Consider the following 17,086-nt stretch of genomic DNA (forward strand, 5'->3'; position numbering starts at 1 on the left):
GTCCTATCCTTTCCCTGTCTGCCTATTTTATCCTATCTTTTCCTATCGTACTAGCTACAGCCTGTGCCATCAGAACTCAGTTCCCTGCTTGGACCACCTGACATAGAAATAATAGGAACAGCTCCCCTATGGCTATTCGTACCAGCCATTTCCTCTGCGCTTCTCCGATTCCTTCACTTACATATCTCTTTAACTCTGACCTGTGTCATTACTAAGCCGAGCATACTCTGCACAGCTCACTGCAAAGTAGTATAGCATAATGCAGTTTGGAAATCCTGTTTCAAGAGTTGTTGTATGGCAAGTTCAGGAAAGTTGAGTCTTCTCTTCCTTCAGGCAGTAGTTCCAAATGCCAAGGAAAACGGGGTCACTCCAGATTAGTGGATGTCATTGCTTTACTCATAGTTGCTCTGGAAGAAGCTGGTTATAAATCATATGGCAAAACATATAAGCCGCATTTAATGGAAAACAAGTACAGCTAGAAGATTGGAAATCATTGCATTCACTCCAGTTGATCTCTTCTTTTTATTCTTACCAACATCATGTTATTACTTATTCATTTCACTCAAAGTTACTAATGTTAATTTGTAGACAAAAGATTCTTTAATGTGTTGTTCTAAGTCTGAATTTAAATCAGTATCTGTCTTGCTAGCACATACTAGAAAGATTCTCTGCTGGCCTTGAAGAAGAAAACAGCCATGTTGCAAACTACATGTTGAAAGATCCACATGGCAGTCATGGGGTATTGGAGTGTTGGTGGGGTTCACGGGGTTAAGAGCTGACAACCAAGAAAGAATTCTTGAAGATGTCTTTGGTGCAAAAAGGTGATTTTATTAAAGCATGGAGACAGGACCAGTGGGCAGAAAGAGCTGCACTGGGGTTGTGAAGAGTGGCTCCTTGTATACTATGGGACTGTGGGAGGTAAAGTCAAAAGGGAAGTTTCCAAAGTGATTTTCATATGCTAAAGATTCACAGATTACTGGAGGCCTAGCTATTGTCAAGCTAAGGTTGTTTTTCCCTCTAGCAAAGCGTTAATACTAGGACGTTAGGGAATTCCTGGACTTTAGACTATTGATGGGATGTCTTTTTTCTTGTAAACTGGTGGTGACTCTTATTAATTTAACCTTTTTTTTTGTCTCTTCCTGTTTTGGGGTAGCCAGGAGTATCCAAGGAACATCATACATATACCACCTGGGGGGGGGGGTGGTGTGCTAATTTGTACTTTGCCCTCAGCCTGTCTTATGGTCCCTCATCAGCAGGAAACTTCAAGGGACCTCTAGAAGCTGAGGGCAGCATCCAGCCAATAGCCAGTAAGAAACTGGGACTGTTAGTCACACAACAACAGGAAAATGAATTCTGTCAATAATCTGAATGAGCTTGGAAGCAGATCCTTCCTACTCAAGGCTTTGGATAAGGATGCAGTCCAGCTAACACTGTGGTTGCTGTCTTATGACCCTGAGCTAGGGACTCAGCTAAGCCATGTCTGTATTCCTGGTCCATTGAAGCTGTAGGATAATGTGTGTGTGCTTTATTCAGCTTCTAAGTTTGTGGCAATTTTTACATGACAGTAAAATACTAATACAGGAACCACTCTCTAATACTTATGTCAGAGCCACTTGTGTTTCAGTTTTACTATGTCTTATAATGTATGCCCAGAATATAAAAGAATAGAGGTAACCTTCAGATTTGCTGGATGCTAGGATCAATTATGCAGCTTTTTTCTCCAAGCTCTTCATGTCATTAAGAACAAGCAGGCAGGTATGATATTGTGATTTGTACTAAGAATACATAGGAGTGAGGCACCTGGGTGGCTCAGTCAGTTAAGTGTCCAACCTCTGCTCAGGTCATGATCTGATGGTTCATGGGTTCGAGCCCTGTGTTGGGCTCTGTGCTGACAACTTAGAGCCTGGAGTCTGCTTCATATTCTTTGTCTCCTTCTCTCTCCTTCTCTCTCTCTCTGCCCCTCCCCCACTTGTGTGCATGTGCTCTCTCTCTCAAAAATAAATAAATAAACTTAAAAAAAAAAAAAGGAACACATGGGAAGACTGGGTGACTCAGTCAGTAAAGTGTCTGACTCTTGAATTTGGCTCAGGTCTAATCTCATGGTTCATGAGATAAAGCCCCATGCTGGGCTTTGTGCTGACAGCACAGAGCCTGCTCAGGAGTCTCTCTCTCTTTTCTCTCTCTGCCTCTCTTTCTCTCTCTTTCAAAATAAATAAACATTACACTAAGGAATCTACTCCTGAAATCATTGTTGCACTATATGCTAACTAATTTGGATGTAAATTTTAAAAAATAAAAAAGGAAATAAGTTAAATAAATAAATAAAAAAACGTTTAAGAAAAAAAGTATATATTTGATCTTCTCCCCATTTTGGAACCAAGCTTCTAAACCCCCTTGAATTCCTGTAAAGAGAATAGTCAAGGTATTGTTTGTTATGTTAATGAGGCGACTCTAGAAAGCACCTAAGGATAGGGGCTGATTAACTGGGGAGCCAATCTTGTGTTTAGAGGGTTAGAAATTTCAGTTCCACCCTTTCAACCCCCCACAACCTGTAGGGAGGGAAAAGGGGCTGAATCAATCATCAGTGACCAAAAACTAAATCAATCATGTCTATGTAATAAAGCCTCCATAAAAACCCAAAGGGCCTATTAATTAGGGGAGCTTCCAGGTTGGTGAACATGTAGAGGTACTGGGAGAGTGGCACCCTCAGAGAAGGCAAGGAAGCTCTGCACCCCCTACCCTGGCTGTTTCTGAGTCATACCCTTTTATAATAAGCCGGTAATCTAGTAAGTAAAATGTTTCTCTGAGTTCTGTGAGCCACTCTAGCAAATTAGTTGAACCCAAGAGGGAGTCATTGGAACCTCCCATCTATAGCCAGTTGGTCAGAAGCACAGGTGACAATCTAGACTTGCAATTGTCATCTAAAGTGAGGGCAGTCTTGTGGGACAGGGCCCTTACCTTACCCTTGCAATTGTCATCTAAAGTGAGGGCAGTCTTGTGGGACAGGGATCTGATGCTCTCTTGGGATAGATAGTGTCAGAAATGACTTGAATTGTAGGATACCCAGCTGGTGTCAGAGAATTGCCTGGTAGTATTGGAAAAATTACACATTGGAATTGGTGTCAGCATCATAGCAAACATGCATGGTCTTTACCTCAATCCATCCAACTCACAACACCCAAAGGGACTGAATGTGATGTCTTTCTTTTTTCTTTCCTTTCTTTTCCTTTTCTTTCTTTTCTTCCTTCTTACTTTCTTTCCTTCTTTTTTTCTTTTTTTTTTTTTCTGTTACATAAACTAACTCATTTATTATAGACTAGCAATGTTTCAAATGGTGGAGCTGCTCCTGGCCTCTGAAGTCCTTCAGTCTTCTGATGGCAGATGTTACTGTGATGGCAGAAGTAGTGATGTAGGTCTGGGTACTACCTGCTGCTGTTTTCATGCAGGAATCACAGTGCCAGATCCCCGCAGCTTGTCTTTTCATCTTGGTTTAGCCTAAGAAGGAGCAAGTGTACTTGGCTTGCTGACTAATTTCAATTTTCTTCACCATTTTCCTGAGGGAGGCACCATAATGAGTTCCATGTTTACTGATGATTCCAACCTTCTTGGTGCATTTAGCCATGTCATCACAAACTAGGTCTGAGTCCAGAAACTGAATGGGATTTATTTCTACATCCCATTACTTTTGCCAGCTCTGTTTTCTATTGTTTGTTATGGCTTTTAAAACTCTTTATGTATTATTCTTTTCTTCTAAGGGCAGGAAAAAGTCCATTTGAATGAATAGTTTAGTTCTTTTTAAAATCACATCTTTAGAGCACACCAGGAAAACCAAATAAACAGGGAGGAAACTGGCACTTTGCACTGGTTTAATATAAAGCACAAAATGGTGAGATGCTATACGCAGTTGGGGACTAATGCAAAAATACAAAAGATAGAAAAAATTTTAAATTGTTAGTCATTCAGAGACTAAAATAAATGTAGTGCTAACAACTGGTCCATTGAAATGAAAATATAATAATATTGACTTAAAGTCCACAATTCCATTAAGTGCTTAACTGATTCTCTTGCCCTGTAGGTCTGTCCCTTCCTCTCCTCCTTTATCTTCTTAGAGGTATAGAGAGAAATAGACTTGATTTTAGAGTGTTCTTTCTTTCTTTCTCACAGGTCAAGTGACTTTCTAATGTCCTTATTGGGTTCTCACAATTCTAATTAATATAGAACCCGGGTCTTTCTAAGGTCCAATGAAGTTGTTAATAAAAGAAATAGATATATAACATTTAGTTGGCCACTTTACTAATCAGTACCCACTGAAATGAAAGCAGTTACTCTCTGTTAGTAAATGAATTCTAGGGCTCTCCAGATCCCAGCATCCTCTGCTGTGCCTCTGAATGTGCGCATCCCTATTATGGGCACCAGGGTGCTTACCAAGTGCAACTCTGAGCCATCTTATCTGAAGTATTTGGTTTTTGAGAATTGGGACGTTGATCTTTTGTAATGTGTTTTCACCCATCCTATGAGCTCCTATTGAATTCACAGGAAATCAAAATATTCTATCTCACTTGGTTTATGTACAGCAAGCCAAATGCTTGGAAGAAATTTAGTGGATGATAGAAAAACTGTCTAATGATGAACATTAAGTCTTTGTTTCCAGAGTCTGTAACAATTAGAGGAAAACTAGCAACATTTTAAACAGGGGGGTGGGAGGGGGACATGTTTTAAAAACCATTTAAGAATTCTGTTGTTTTTTGTTTAATACTGTGGAGTTATATTGCTATCTGTGCTTCTGGAAACACACACACACACACACAAACTAGATAGAGTTATCTCCTATTTAAATAGTGAGTAATATAGAGAATATGAATGTTTTTAAAAGAAATACTGAGACCACTGCAGTGGTCAAATAAAGGAGCACTGAGTTTAGTGACTTGCCAGGCAAGGAAATACACATCAGTGAGGAAATTCAGGGTGGTTCACTAAAGAGGAGAAGTCAGGGACCCATGTATCCCAGAAAGGGGAAGTTCACTGTGTTTGTGCTAATTAAGGACCAAAGCTTACATACAAGAGAGGGTGAAATGACTCCGTAGTACTGATATAACTGCTTAAAACAAATCACATTTTTCATTGGTCACAGAAGGCTCTTCATTTGGGTCTGGTGAGGATCTAACATACCAATCATTGTTTATCTTTAGCTGGTGGGTGCTTTAAATTCATAGCAGTTTCAGCTAAGGCTGTTTAGAACCAACTGTGGGAGATACAACATCCACTTTTATATCTCCTAGGCAAGAGCTGTCGCAGGTACAGAGTTCATTTATAGTCCCTCCTATTGATTTTCATCTATCTAGACAAAACACAGTGATTACAGAAGGATAGGCAAATTATCAGATTTTCAGGTCTACACCACAATTTTGATGAGGGGGGCTAATTTTATAAAATATCACTGTCTTTATCAGAGTCCCTTCAGACTCCTTTTGTTACAGAATCATCAGATGGTTGGAATAGTGATGGTGCAATATTTATGATTTTGTTAACAATTGACAGGACAAGAGCAATACTTAGGAACAAGGAGAGAAAGAGCATAACTAATGTATACAGAATACCCCCAACTAGCTTCCTGTTTTACCAAGCCCAAGCCATGAAAGTAGATGTCATAGATTGGTTTGTTCAATTTCAACAACCGGTTGTTTTCTTCTAAGTTTTATGCAAGTCCCATGAACTGGTCCTAGAACTTACACCAAGAAGAAACAAAAGATGCTAACCAGTGTGAAAACAGAATCTTGATTTGCCATTAAACAAACTGGAGCAATTCTGTTATCTATACTATCAAAGCAAGTACACGGAGGCTCATGTATTAACAATCATGTATTAACAATGTATTACATATATAGTTTCATATGCAATGACAAACAGGTGAGAGAAAGATTTGTATACAGCTTTCAATTTTTATTTTTATTTTTATTTTGAGAGAGAAAATGAGCATGTATGAGCAAGAGAGGGACAAGGGGGGGGGGGGCGGAGAGAGAGAGAGAGGGAGAGAGAATCTTAACTAGGTTCAAAGCCCAGCATGGAGCCCATTGTGGAGCTCAGTCTCAACACCATGAGACCCATTACTGGACCCATACCTTAAACCACTTATAAAAGTTGACTCAAAATGGATCACAGGGGTTTAGTCAGTTAAGCAGTCAAGTGTGCAACTCTTGATTTGGGCTCTGGTCATGATCTCACAGTTGTGAAATGGAGCCCCATGACTGGCTCCACACTGACAGTGCAGAGCCTGCTTGGGATTCTCTCTCTCCCTCCCTCTGCCCCTTCCCTGCTTTTGTGCATACATGTGTGTGCACTCTCTCTTTCTCTCTCTCTCTCTCTCTCAAAATAAATATATAAACTTTAAAAAAATGGATTATAGACTTAAATGTAATCCCTGAAACCATGAAACTCTAGAAGAAAACATAGGGACAAAGTTCTTAACATGAGCAGTGGTAATGATTTTTCAGATATGACATCTAAAGCGCAAGCCACAAAATCAAAAGAAACTATCAAGAAAGTGAAAAAGATAACCTATGAAATGGGGGGGGGGGGGAATTTGCAAACCATAGATTTGGTAAGGAGTTAATATCCAAAATATATAAAGAACTCATACAACTCAATAGCAAGCAAGGAAGAAGGAAAGAAAGACAGAAAGAGTGGGCAAAGGACCTGTATGGACATTTTTCCAAAGAAGATATATGAAAGGTCAACAGGCACATGAAAAGATGCTCAACATCACTAGTCATTAGGGAAATGCAAATCAAAACCACAATGACATTACCTCATGCCGTTAGAATGTCCATGATCAAAAACACCAGAGATAACAAATGCTGGCGTGGATGTGGCAAAAGGGAACTCTTGTGCACTACTGGTGGGATTGTAAGACAGTCACTAAGGAAAACAGTATGGAGGTTCCTCAAAACTCCTAAAAATAACATATGATACAGCAATTCCACCTCTGGAAATATTCAAAGGAAACAAAAACATTAACAAAAAGATCTGTGCATCCCCACATTGACAGCACCATTATTTACAATAGCCAAGACATGGAGACAACCTTAGTGTCCATCAATGGACAAATGGATAAAGAAGTTGTGGTATATATACACAATGTAATATTATTTAGCCATGAAACAGGGAAATCCTACCATTTGCAAGAACATAGATGGACCTTGAAGGCATTTTGCTAACTGAAATAAGCCAGACAGAGGAAGAAAAATACTGTACGATCTCACTTAAATGTGGAATCTAAAAGAAGAAAAAAAGAGATTAGACTTACCAGAGGTGAATTGTTGGGAGAGGGAGAATTGGAAGAAGGTGGTCAAAAAGTACTAGCTTCTAGTTACAAGACAAATAAGCACTAGGGATGTAATGTACATGATGACCACAGTTAACACTGTTGTACAATATACAGGAAAGTTCCCATGAGAATAGATTGATCCTAACAGCTCTCATCACAAGAAGAATTTTTTTTTCCTTTTTTTCTTTTCTTCTTTATTTACTTTTTATTGTACCTATATAAGAAAGTAGACATTAGCTGAACCTATTGTAATCATTTCACAATCTATATAAATCAAACCATCATGGTGCATGCCTTAAACTTTTCTCAAACTGGGCAGGAAGGGGGAAGTATGGGAAGTATGGATAAAGAATAGAAAAAAAGTATGTTCAGTGGGTATTTATTGATGCCTCAAGGTAATGAGAATTTAAATCTTGTGAAGGGTCTTGTTAACACTCCCAGTCAACATTTCTCTCTCCCTGGGTTGGCATTAATTTAACTTCCACAAAGGAAAAATAAACAAGAGCCTGTATACCCATGTATGGTATCAGGAGGAATCCAGAGATTTTCCAAAGGCTGCAGTGCTGATCAGAGGTTGCCTGATGAACAGGATGAGCAGAGGAAGAGCATCACATCCAGCAGGGGATATGGAACATGAGTACAACTAAAGAAAACTTAGTTACAATGAGGAGTTGCTCTGAAGCTCAGATATAGCTAATGTTTTCACACCGGTGAGGCAGAATCTACAACTGCAATCAAATGCATTTACAACGTTCAGGGAAATGTAACAGTCATAGAAACTTGTTCTGATACATTTTTTTCCATCAATGGCATTCTCTTATTTTACTATCCTAATTAAAATGTGAAATTAACTCTATTTTGTAAAACTAAGATTTGTAAGCCACAGAATTTAGGTTTAAAAAAAAATCATAATCCTTAGCTCCAGAAAATATATCAGGATATATCCTAACACTTTAAGTAATGAGTGCAAATGCATCCCTTCTACAACTCAAGTTTTTCCCCAGAGGATTTTTGAGTGGATATTAGGTATATTTTATATAAAAACACTTTTAAACCTTTGTGTTATATCTCTAAACTTTCCTAGCATTTCCAAGCAGTTGTACAGGTTTGGTCAGTTTTATAAACATAGATTTTTCTTTTCCATCTAATATTGTCTTTTTTGAAGGATCTGAGTTTAAAGCTTCATAAAAGCTCTTTGGGCAAATTAGGTAGATCAAAATGGTTCGTCTCTGTCACTGGGGAAAGGGAAAAATTCTTCCCAGAGAATTCATGTTGCAATGGCTGTGTGCTAAATGCATCTGACTGAATTAAAACAAGCAAACAAAACAGGAAGACGGGGTCCAAACATCTAAATATAATTTAAAGGACATGTTGGGAGATGCTTGCATCTAGAATAGTTTCAGAAAAGCTTAATGTATCAGAGGAAAAAAGGGGGAGGAGGCAGGTATTATGGCGACTGTATTAGTCACTGTTCTCCAGAAACACAGAACAGTAGGAGTAGAAGAGGTATAGGAAGTGTGTGTGTGTGAGAGACAGACAGAAACAGAGTATTGGTCACACAGTTGTAGAGCTGGCAAATTTGAAATCTGCAGGGTAGGCCAGCAAGTGGGCAACTGAGGCAGGTTTTTATGTTGCAGTCTGAGTTAGAATTGCTTCTTCTTGGGGAAACCTGTCATTGCTCTTAAGACCTTCAGCTGATTGGATGAAAGCCACACCCACATTCCGTTTTACTTAAATTCAACTGATTGTAAACATTGATCACAGCGAAAGAATACCTTCACAGCAATGTCTAGACTGGTGTTTGTCAAAAATACTGGGCATCATCTTTTTTGTTGACACGTAAAATTAACTTACATCACAGTAACAGTTTTGCCAAAAACTTTATTGATTGATTGATTTACTTACTTACTTACTTACTTATTTCAGTAAGTATTCAATGGGGCACCTGGGTGGCTCAGTCAATTAAGAGTCTGACTTCGGCTCAGGTCATGATCTCACAGTTGGTGAGTTTAAGCCCACACCGGGCTCTGTGCTGACAGCCCAAAGCCTGGAGCTTGCTTCAGATTCTGTGTCTCCTTCTCTCTCTGTCCCTCCCCTGCTTGTGTTCTCTCTCTCTCAAAAATAAATAAATAAACATTTTAAAAATAAATAAATAAATTCAAGTTAATTAGCTTACAGTATACTATTGGCTTCAGGTGTAGAACCCACTGAATCATCACTTATATATGACACCCAGTACTCATCCCAACAAATGCCCTCCTAAATGCTCATCACCCATTAGCCCATCCCCCCACCTACCACCCCTCCAGCAACCTCAGTTTGTTTTCTATCTTTAAGAGTCTTTTATGGTTTGCCTCCCTCTCCATTTTTATCTTATTTTTCCTTCCCTTCCCCTATGTTCATCTGTTTTCTTTCTTAAATTCCAGGTATGAGTGAAATCATAGGACATTTGTCTATTCTGACTGCCATATTTCATTTAGCATAATACACTCTAGTTGCATCCACATTGTTGCAAATGTCAAGGTTTCATTCTTTTCGATGGCTGAATAATATTCCAGTGTGTGTGTGTGTGTGTGTGTGTGTGTGTGTGTATAAAACCATAAATAGATATAGATATAGATATAGATATAGATATAGATATAGATATAGACAGATATACCACATCTTCTTTATCCATTCATCAGTCAATGGACATTTGGGCTCTTTCCATACTTTGGCTATTGTTGATAGTGCTGCTATAAACATTAAGGTACATGTTGGGTTGCTCTCCTCTTGAAGCAGACTACAGATCCGCCTTCAGCACCACTGGAATCTCATGCACGTGCTGCATGAGAAAAGCAGCCACATGTGTCTTAAGAAGTGTTTCTCCTCTGTTCCCTAGTGATACTTATTCCCAGTCTGTTGTGTCAGCCAGTATTAATACATAGAAAGAAATCCAGAATCTGGAAAATTATGGAAATAATTTTGGAAAGGATAATCTTGATAGAAATAGCATATTTTGATCCTTGATTCATGACTTCTGCCTGGGCCTGCCTAGGAAAACCAAAAGTCCATGTAGTGTAATATAACTGTGGAAAATCATGCTGGGCAAAGGACCTTGGCTTAAGGGGCCATCATATTTTTGTTCTATGGTTGGTGCCATAAAATTCATATGCTCTGAGTTGGAAAATATTTCCTTTCCTTATAAACCCCAAGGAACACTTTTTAAAAGAAATTATATGCCCTAAAGATTGAGCTTTCATCTTATTTTAAAAAGAGTGAAATTGTAAAAACTACTATCAGTATCATTATTATGCCCACTTAGAATCATAGACCTGAAGACCGAAAATGACCTCAGAGGTTGTACCCATTTTTATGTTTTAGCATGTTCGGTGAAAGACATGGGGGTAAAGCATTACCTTGAAATTGTTTTGCAAACTTCAAGGGAGCTACTAGATTGGATTCCCTTTGGTATAGTCCAGGCAAAGAATAAACTGAGAAGCCTCTTTTTAGATGCTGCTTATGGAATCACCATTCCTTCCATTTTAAATTTTTTAAATATAGTATATACAAATACTAACTAGTCTTCTAGAAGCTGGAAAGAGCTCATGTAAACACAAAGATGAAGTGGAAATCCAGGAGAGGCAGATATACAAGAAAGGCAGGATGAAGGAAACAGAGAAAGGCTTTGACAAAGCAAACACACACACACACACACACACACACACACACACATCTGTGTGTGTTAAACCTCACCCACAACATTTCTTTTCACAGTTGAGTATCTCCTGAGCATTATATATAATAGGAGCCAATGTCAAATTATGCAACAGCATAGTTCAGAAAGCATATAATCCAAAGTCTTCAAAACAAATTTTGTCTTCATAAAGTATATCTCAAGTGATTGTTACACTTGAATTTCCCTTACCATTACTACAGCAATGGGTTTAGTCTGTCACTGACCTATTAGCTATGACCTATTCTGCCATTTTTTATTCTGTGACTCTATAGTCTCATTCAACATGATGTGTAACAGAGCCACTTCCATTTTCCATAAGGGTCTATAAGATTTATGTATTTGGCATTTGATTGCTTTAGTGGAACCTACTGGGACCATTTATAGCTTGTGCTATAAAAAAAAAGGCACTTTTATTTCTAGAAAATAAATACTTTACCCAAGAGTTTGTAAGTTGAGTGGAAGCTTTTCATTTATCTAGCAATTGTTGACTTGTGGTCTGGCAGAGAGGAATTGCTGACAAATTGAATGCTTCCCCTGGGAAAATAAAAGCTCAGCGTATATTCTTTGCCTGATAAGTACTTGCCAAGAATTAGGCTAATGACATTTGTTGGCTCTCTGGCTTGCCCATTTTTGTAAGGCCTGGACTAACAATGGAGATGACACAGAGCTAGGCTGCGGTTTACTTTACCTTCCAACCTTTCCTCCCTAATTATTGTCTTGCCAGACCTTAAGAAGAACTCTACCAGATGTCATTCCCCATTCATTTAGAGCTTAGTTAGATGGTTCCAAGGTTTGGCCAAACCCACTTACAAGGATATATGAATATACTTGGCTCTACATTCTGGGCTGTGATGAGTAGAACTTTATTTTTATGTCTCTGCAGAGCTTCCTTTTGACCCTTTTTTCACGTGACTCCTCCTTTCCCAACACTTCCAAATCAAATTGCTCTTGAAACACTCTTCTATCTCCTTTGGGCTGACTGTAGACATAAGCTGAGATGGGGATGTGACATTTGTCTCTTTCTTTGTAGGAGAATAAGTGATTCTGGTTTTCAAGCCCACTATTTCAGAGCTGCTTTTAGCTGACATTAGAGTAGCCACCCTGGGGGATGTGTCCTGTGTTGAACACCTATAAAAAACTGTAGGGACTTGGTTTGGTTGGAATCACATCTTCCTAAGGTATAGAGTGTATTATGGCTTTTCAGGAAATATTACTTTCATTACACATACATAACAATTTTTATTATACTATCTCATTTCTTTTTTTTTCTGTTGGGTTGTGGGGAAGGAGAGAAATGCTAAGCTACAAAGCAAATAAAACTGTAGAATCATTCTTAAGAAAATGAAAACACGTATATAAAAGCTATCCATTTCTTGAGAATTCAGTATAACCACCACAATGTTAGTATCGCACTTGAAAGCAATGTAAGCAACATGTCAAAGAGCAAAGTGGCCCAATTTAACTAGTACTTGGAAGTCCTTGCAAGCCCCTAGCATTAGTTCATTTATTTCTGTCCACTTTTAAAAAATAATGTGCTATAAAAAAAAAGCTTAGCATACCATCACAGCTATTTTATTTATTTTTTGTGTTTATTTATTTATGTATTTATTTATTTATTTATGTTTATGTTTTCATTAATTCATAAAATATTTATTTATTTATTTAAATATAATTTATCATCAAGTTAGCTAACATACAGTGTATACAGTGTGCTCTTGGCTTCAGGAGTAGATTCCCATGATACATCACTTACATACAACACCCAGTGCTCATCCCAACAATTGTTCTTCTCAATGTCCATCACCCATTTTCCCCTCCTCCCCACCTTCCCCCCCATCAGCCCTCAGCTTGTTCTCTGTATTAAGAGTCTCTTATGGTTTACCTCCCTCTCTGTTTGAAACTATTTTTTTCTCCTTCCCTTCCCCCATGGTCTTCTGTTAAGTTTCTCAGATTCCACATATGAGTGAAAACATGGTATCTGTCTTTCTCTGACTTCACTCAGCATAATACCCTCCAGTTCCATCCATGTTGTTACAAATGGCAAGATTTCATTCTTTCCCATTGCCCAGTAGTATTCCATTGTGTGTGTGTGTATATGTATATGTATATGTATGTGTATATGTATATATCACATCTTCTTTATCCATTATCAGTTATCACAGACATTTCAAAGGGAAGACTTTACTTTTGCATGGTGTCTGGCTGCATCAATTACTGAGATAAAGAACAAAGTATTCAGCCATGCCTTATACTATCTCATTTCTAATGCCAATCAAGCACAAACCTATATGTCCAGTGTTATGTGATCAGTTTCTAGAACATGAGCAGAACACTGGACTATGGCGGGGGCGGGGGGAGGAGTTAAATAATACATACTATGGAAATGTAAAAGAATATTTTTTTAAATTTTTTAATGTTTTATTATTTATTTTTGAGAGTGAGTGAAACAGCACGAGCAGGGTGGGGCAGAGAGAGAGGGAAACACAGAATCCAAAGCAGGATCCAGGCTCTAAGCTGTCAGCACAGAGCCCATTGAAGGGCTCAAACTCACCACAAGATCATGACCTGAGCCAAAATCGGATGCTCAACCGATAAGCCACCCAAGTGCCTCTGTGAAAGAGTATTGTTATTATTTTTTTTAAAGATGTCTCTAGAACTAGACCCTCAAGTTTAAAGATCAGTTCACAGCCTGTACACACAGTATTTTGCAGAAGTAGTTCTAAGCTAAGAGGATAACAACCTGGATTGCAGGTTCTGACTCCCTTTCTAACTAGAATAAAACCACAGGTCCATGCTATGATATCACTACATTTTTTAAAAACCATTATCTACATTTTTATGAAGCAAGGTAATATATTTACAAACTGCACCTAGGTCAAATTATTGGCAGTGCTCATTCTATTCTTTAAATCTATGTTTAGGTCAGTTTTTCTCCAGGAGGCAGTCAGTCATTCAACAAGTATTTATTGAGCCCTGTAATTTCTAGGATCTTTGCCAAGGGCTAGGAACTCCATAATGAAAATAAGCTACTGATATGGAAAGAGAACCAGACATAGAGACAATTCACTCAAGTACTAGCAAGGAGATATGTGCGTAAGTGACAGAGATGAACCATCACCCAGGGAAGTTTTTCCAAGGAGCAATGTTCAAATTGGGCCTTGAAGGATGACTAAGAATTTTTAGCTTCACCGTTAGCTTCACAAACTGCACATAACTTAGAATAAGCTAACTCATAGGCTCCAAAGGCAGCAAGAGAGGTAGATGACGGGGGGTGGGGAGCCATGGTGGAAAGAATCCAGACCATGGAGGGCTTTGCATACTTTTAGATTTATTGACTAGCTATGTGACCTTGAGTGAGGCACAATTACTGAACAATAGGCACTTCACTTGTCAAATGTCATGTATGCCCGTCCCTGTATTCAAAGTGGTGGTAAGCATTGGATTTTCACATGAGATCTCAGATATTAAAGGATTCAGTTGTAATATGCCAGTGGGGTTAAGATCACACCTCTGGATGTGCCAGTGCACCTCTGTACCCAGATAGTTGGTGTGACTTCCCAAGAACTCATCCTCCTCACATGTGGATAAGCCTCCTGAGAGCTTAAAGTTTGCATTTGATTTATCAAGTTGCACCAACTTATGCTGAGTAATACTATTTTTCCAAACTGGGACATAATAAGTTAATATGTTTTCTTTATTGCTGTGACAGTGCCACCTACCAAGGGGGACAGAAAGAACTAGGGAATGGTAAACCTGGAAGGAACTCAGAAAGGTTTTAATTCCATCCCTCTTTGGAGAGAAAAAATAATGAGGTTCTGAGAAAGACCCTGAGCTTTCTCTGGCTCTATCTAGATGGTATCCAAAAATGAGAATGATTGTTCTGATCTCCAAAGAGGAATTTGCTATATATATTGCATTGGTCTGCATTGCATTGTATTGCATAATATTACATTACATTACATTACATTACATTACATTACATTCTCTGGAAGGAAGAGTTTGCTTCAACATCCTCCTTGAATCCTATAGAGTCTTGAGAAGGAAGAAGGCACAATGTGTTCTCCCTTCCAGTTATGCCATGTGGAGCCCCAACTCCCAAAGAGAAATGGCCATTGCATGTGATCATGCAATTGGTGTATTTTTTCTTTCCTCCTAGTTGGAAACTTCTGCTAATAGAATCTCATCCTTTTTTTAATATTCTAAAGTCTTGCTTTGAGAGTACTTCGGGTAGTTTTGTTTTGTGTCAAGGGCAGGATGTGGTGCCCCTATTGAGGCATGCAAAACAATCGAAGAAAAGCTTCTGGTCTTTACTTTTTCCCCCTGCTTCCACTGCAGTAATATTGAAGAACTCTATTTTAAGAAGGCGAGAAAGGGCACAGATAACTTGTATTGTCATACATAGCAATAACGTGTTGGGTTTTATTCTTCAAAATGGAGAGCCAAATATATCATCAAGACAGTTTGGGGACATCTCCAAAAAGAATACCAAACACCTCTGTCACACTGCATTACACCTGCCGCCCCTGTAGCCCCTCCCACCTGGCGGTGAACACAAAGATCCCTTCCTCCATCACCTGCCCACACATTTCCAAAGACTGCATAAGTGAATATAGAAACACTGTCTGGGAAGTAACATTGCTGTAGCTTAGAAGAATACAATGAGAGAAATGACTGTAGATAGCTCATCTGTTTCCTTTTTAGTTTTCCCCTCCTTTTCTGAAAAACCTGATTTGCACAAAACAACCTGTTGTTCCTCAAGAAGAGAATGGACATGCACCTGTGTGTTGGGGACTCCAAAAGGAGGGCCACCTCTCCTCCCCTGCTTTGGGTCATGGGTGGCCACACCCTGAATCACTGAAGGAAGAATCAGGCAGGCCCATGGAGTTACTGAATAGAAGTGAATTATGCAAAAGAAAAGAGGGTGGAATAATATCCTTGTGCAGGAAGGGGATGTGGCATATCTCACCCAACAAAGAACATGGTTTTAAATTGCTACTCACAACTCCAGGAACACTGGAGACAGCTAGGGAAAGAAAATGAAAGTTGGTCTCATGCAATTTGACTTTTTCTCTTACCTAATTTTGTTAATTCTTCTATCTCAAGTTACTTTCTTTTCCCTGAAATTATACCTCTACTGGGGAAGAATACATTATATTTATCATAGTTCTATTCTGTAGACATGCAACTTAGCTGTACGCATCAAGCCTCGAACACATTTCATCACAATGAGGCACTGTGAAGCATTTTCCAAAGAAAAATGGTATTAACTGACACTACGTGAAAATTGATAGTGATAGGTATTATGATGAGGTGGTGCTTATGGAAGTCAGATACATTTTAAAGTTCGTGGCTGCAGAAGTTAAATGCTTATGACAATGAAGCTATTTGAAAATGTCATGGAGTATTAAAAAACATGAGTATGATATTAGATTTTCATTGGGTAATTATTAAACATTTGAGATCAAATATCCTATTCAATTAAATCTTTTTTCAGGCTCAAGGCCATAAGCCATTAACATTTGACAATGACTGCTACCTTATCATTTCGTACTTGATTTGACTCATTTGAGAGTCAGCATTTATTTGTTTTTTGTTTTTATTTTTTTCTCAACATGGAATGCTTCATGAATTCCTGTGTCATCCTCACACAGGGCCATGCTAATGTTCTCTGTATTGTTCCAGTTTTAGTATATTTAGTATATGTGCTGCCAAAGCAAGCATGAGAGTCAGCATTTATTTTAGATGTATTTTCAAAATTGTCTTTAGCAATACATAATCTATTTTTCATTTTAAGGTGTTTTCCAATCATTTCATTTGAAAAGAAGAGATTATATCAGAAACCAAAATTGGTACCTAAGTTACATCAAAATTAGATCTTCCTGAATATAGTATTTGGGTAAAACACTTAGGATATATTTCCTTTTTTAAAAAACTCAATGGGAGATAATTATGAAAATGTAAATGCATTATGCCCTTCAATTCAAGAAGCTTGAAATTCTGCAGTTGGGTATTTTTCTCCATTATTACTTCCAATTGCTTTCTAA

At 38.3% G+C, this 17,086-nt stretch overlaps 1 protein-coding gene, 2 non-coding genes and 1 pseudogene across 3 annotated transcripts in view; 1 reads left to right on the forward strand and 3 right to left on the reverse strand.

The window, feature by feature from the left end:
- The window catches only part of FREM3 (FRAS1 related extracellular matrix 3), an 86,145-nt gene that overhangs the window by 27,565 nt on the left and 41,494 nt on the right, over positions 1–17,086 (forward strand). The gene's annotated exons all lie outside the window — the stretch shown is intronic.
- LOC115511673 lies at positions 3,317–3,622 on the reverse strand (annotated as a pseudogene).
- Positions 13,168–13,287, reverse strand: LOC115513228. Its single transcript, XR_003968633.1, has one exon. It is a non-coding gene; the product is annotated as a small nucleolar RNA SNORA15 (small nucleolar RNA).
- LOC115513171 lies at positions 16,649–16,754 on the reverse strand. The gene has a single exon (XR_003968594.1). It is a non-coding gene; the product is annotated as a U6 spliceosomal RNA (small nuclear RNA).

The sequence above is a fragment of the Lynx canadensis genome, chromosome B1 (genome assembly GCF_007474595.2).
Source record: "Lynx canadensis isolate LIC74 chromosome B1, mLynCan4.pri.v2, whole genome shotgun sequence".
Taxonomy (NCBI): Eukaryota; Metazoa; Chordata; class Mammalia; order Carnivora; family Felidae; genus Lynx; species Lynx canadensis.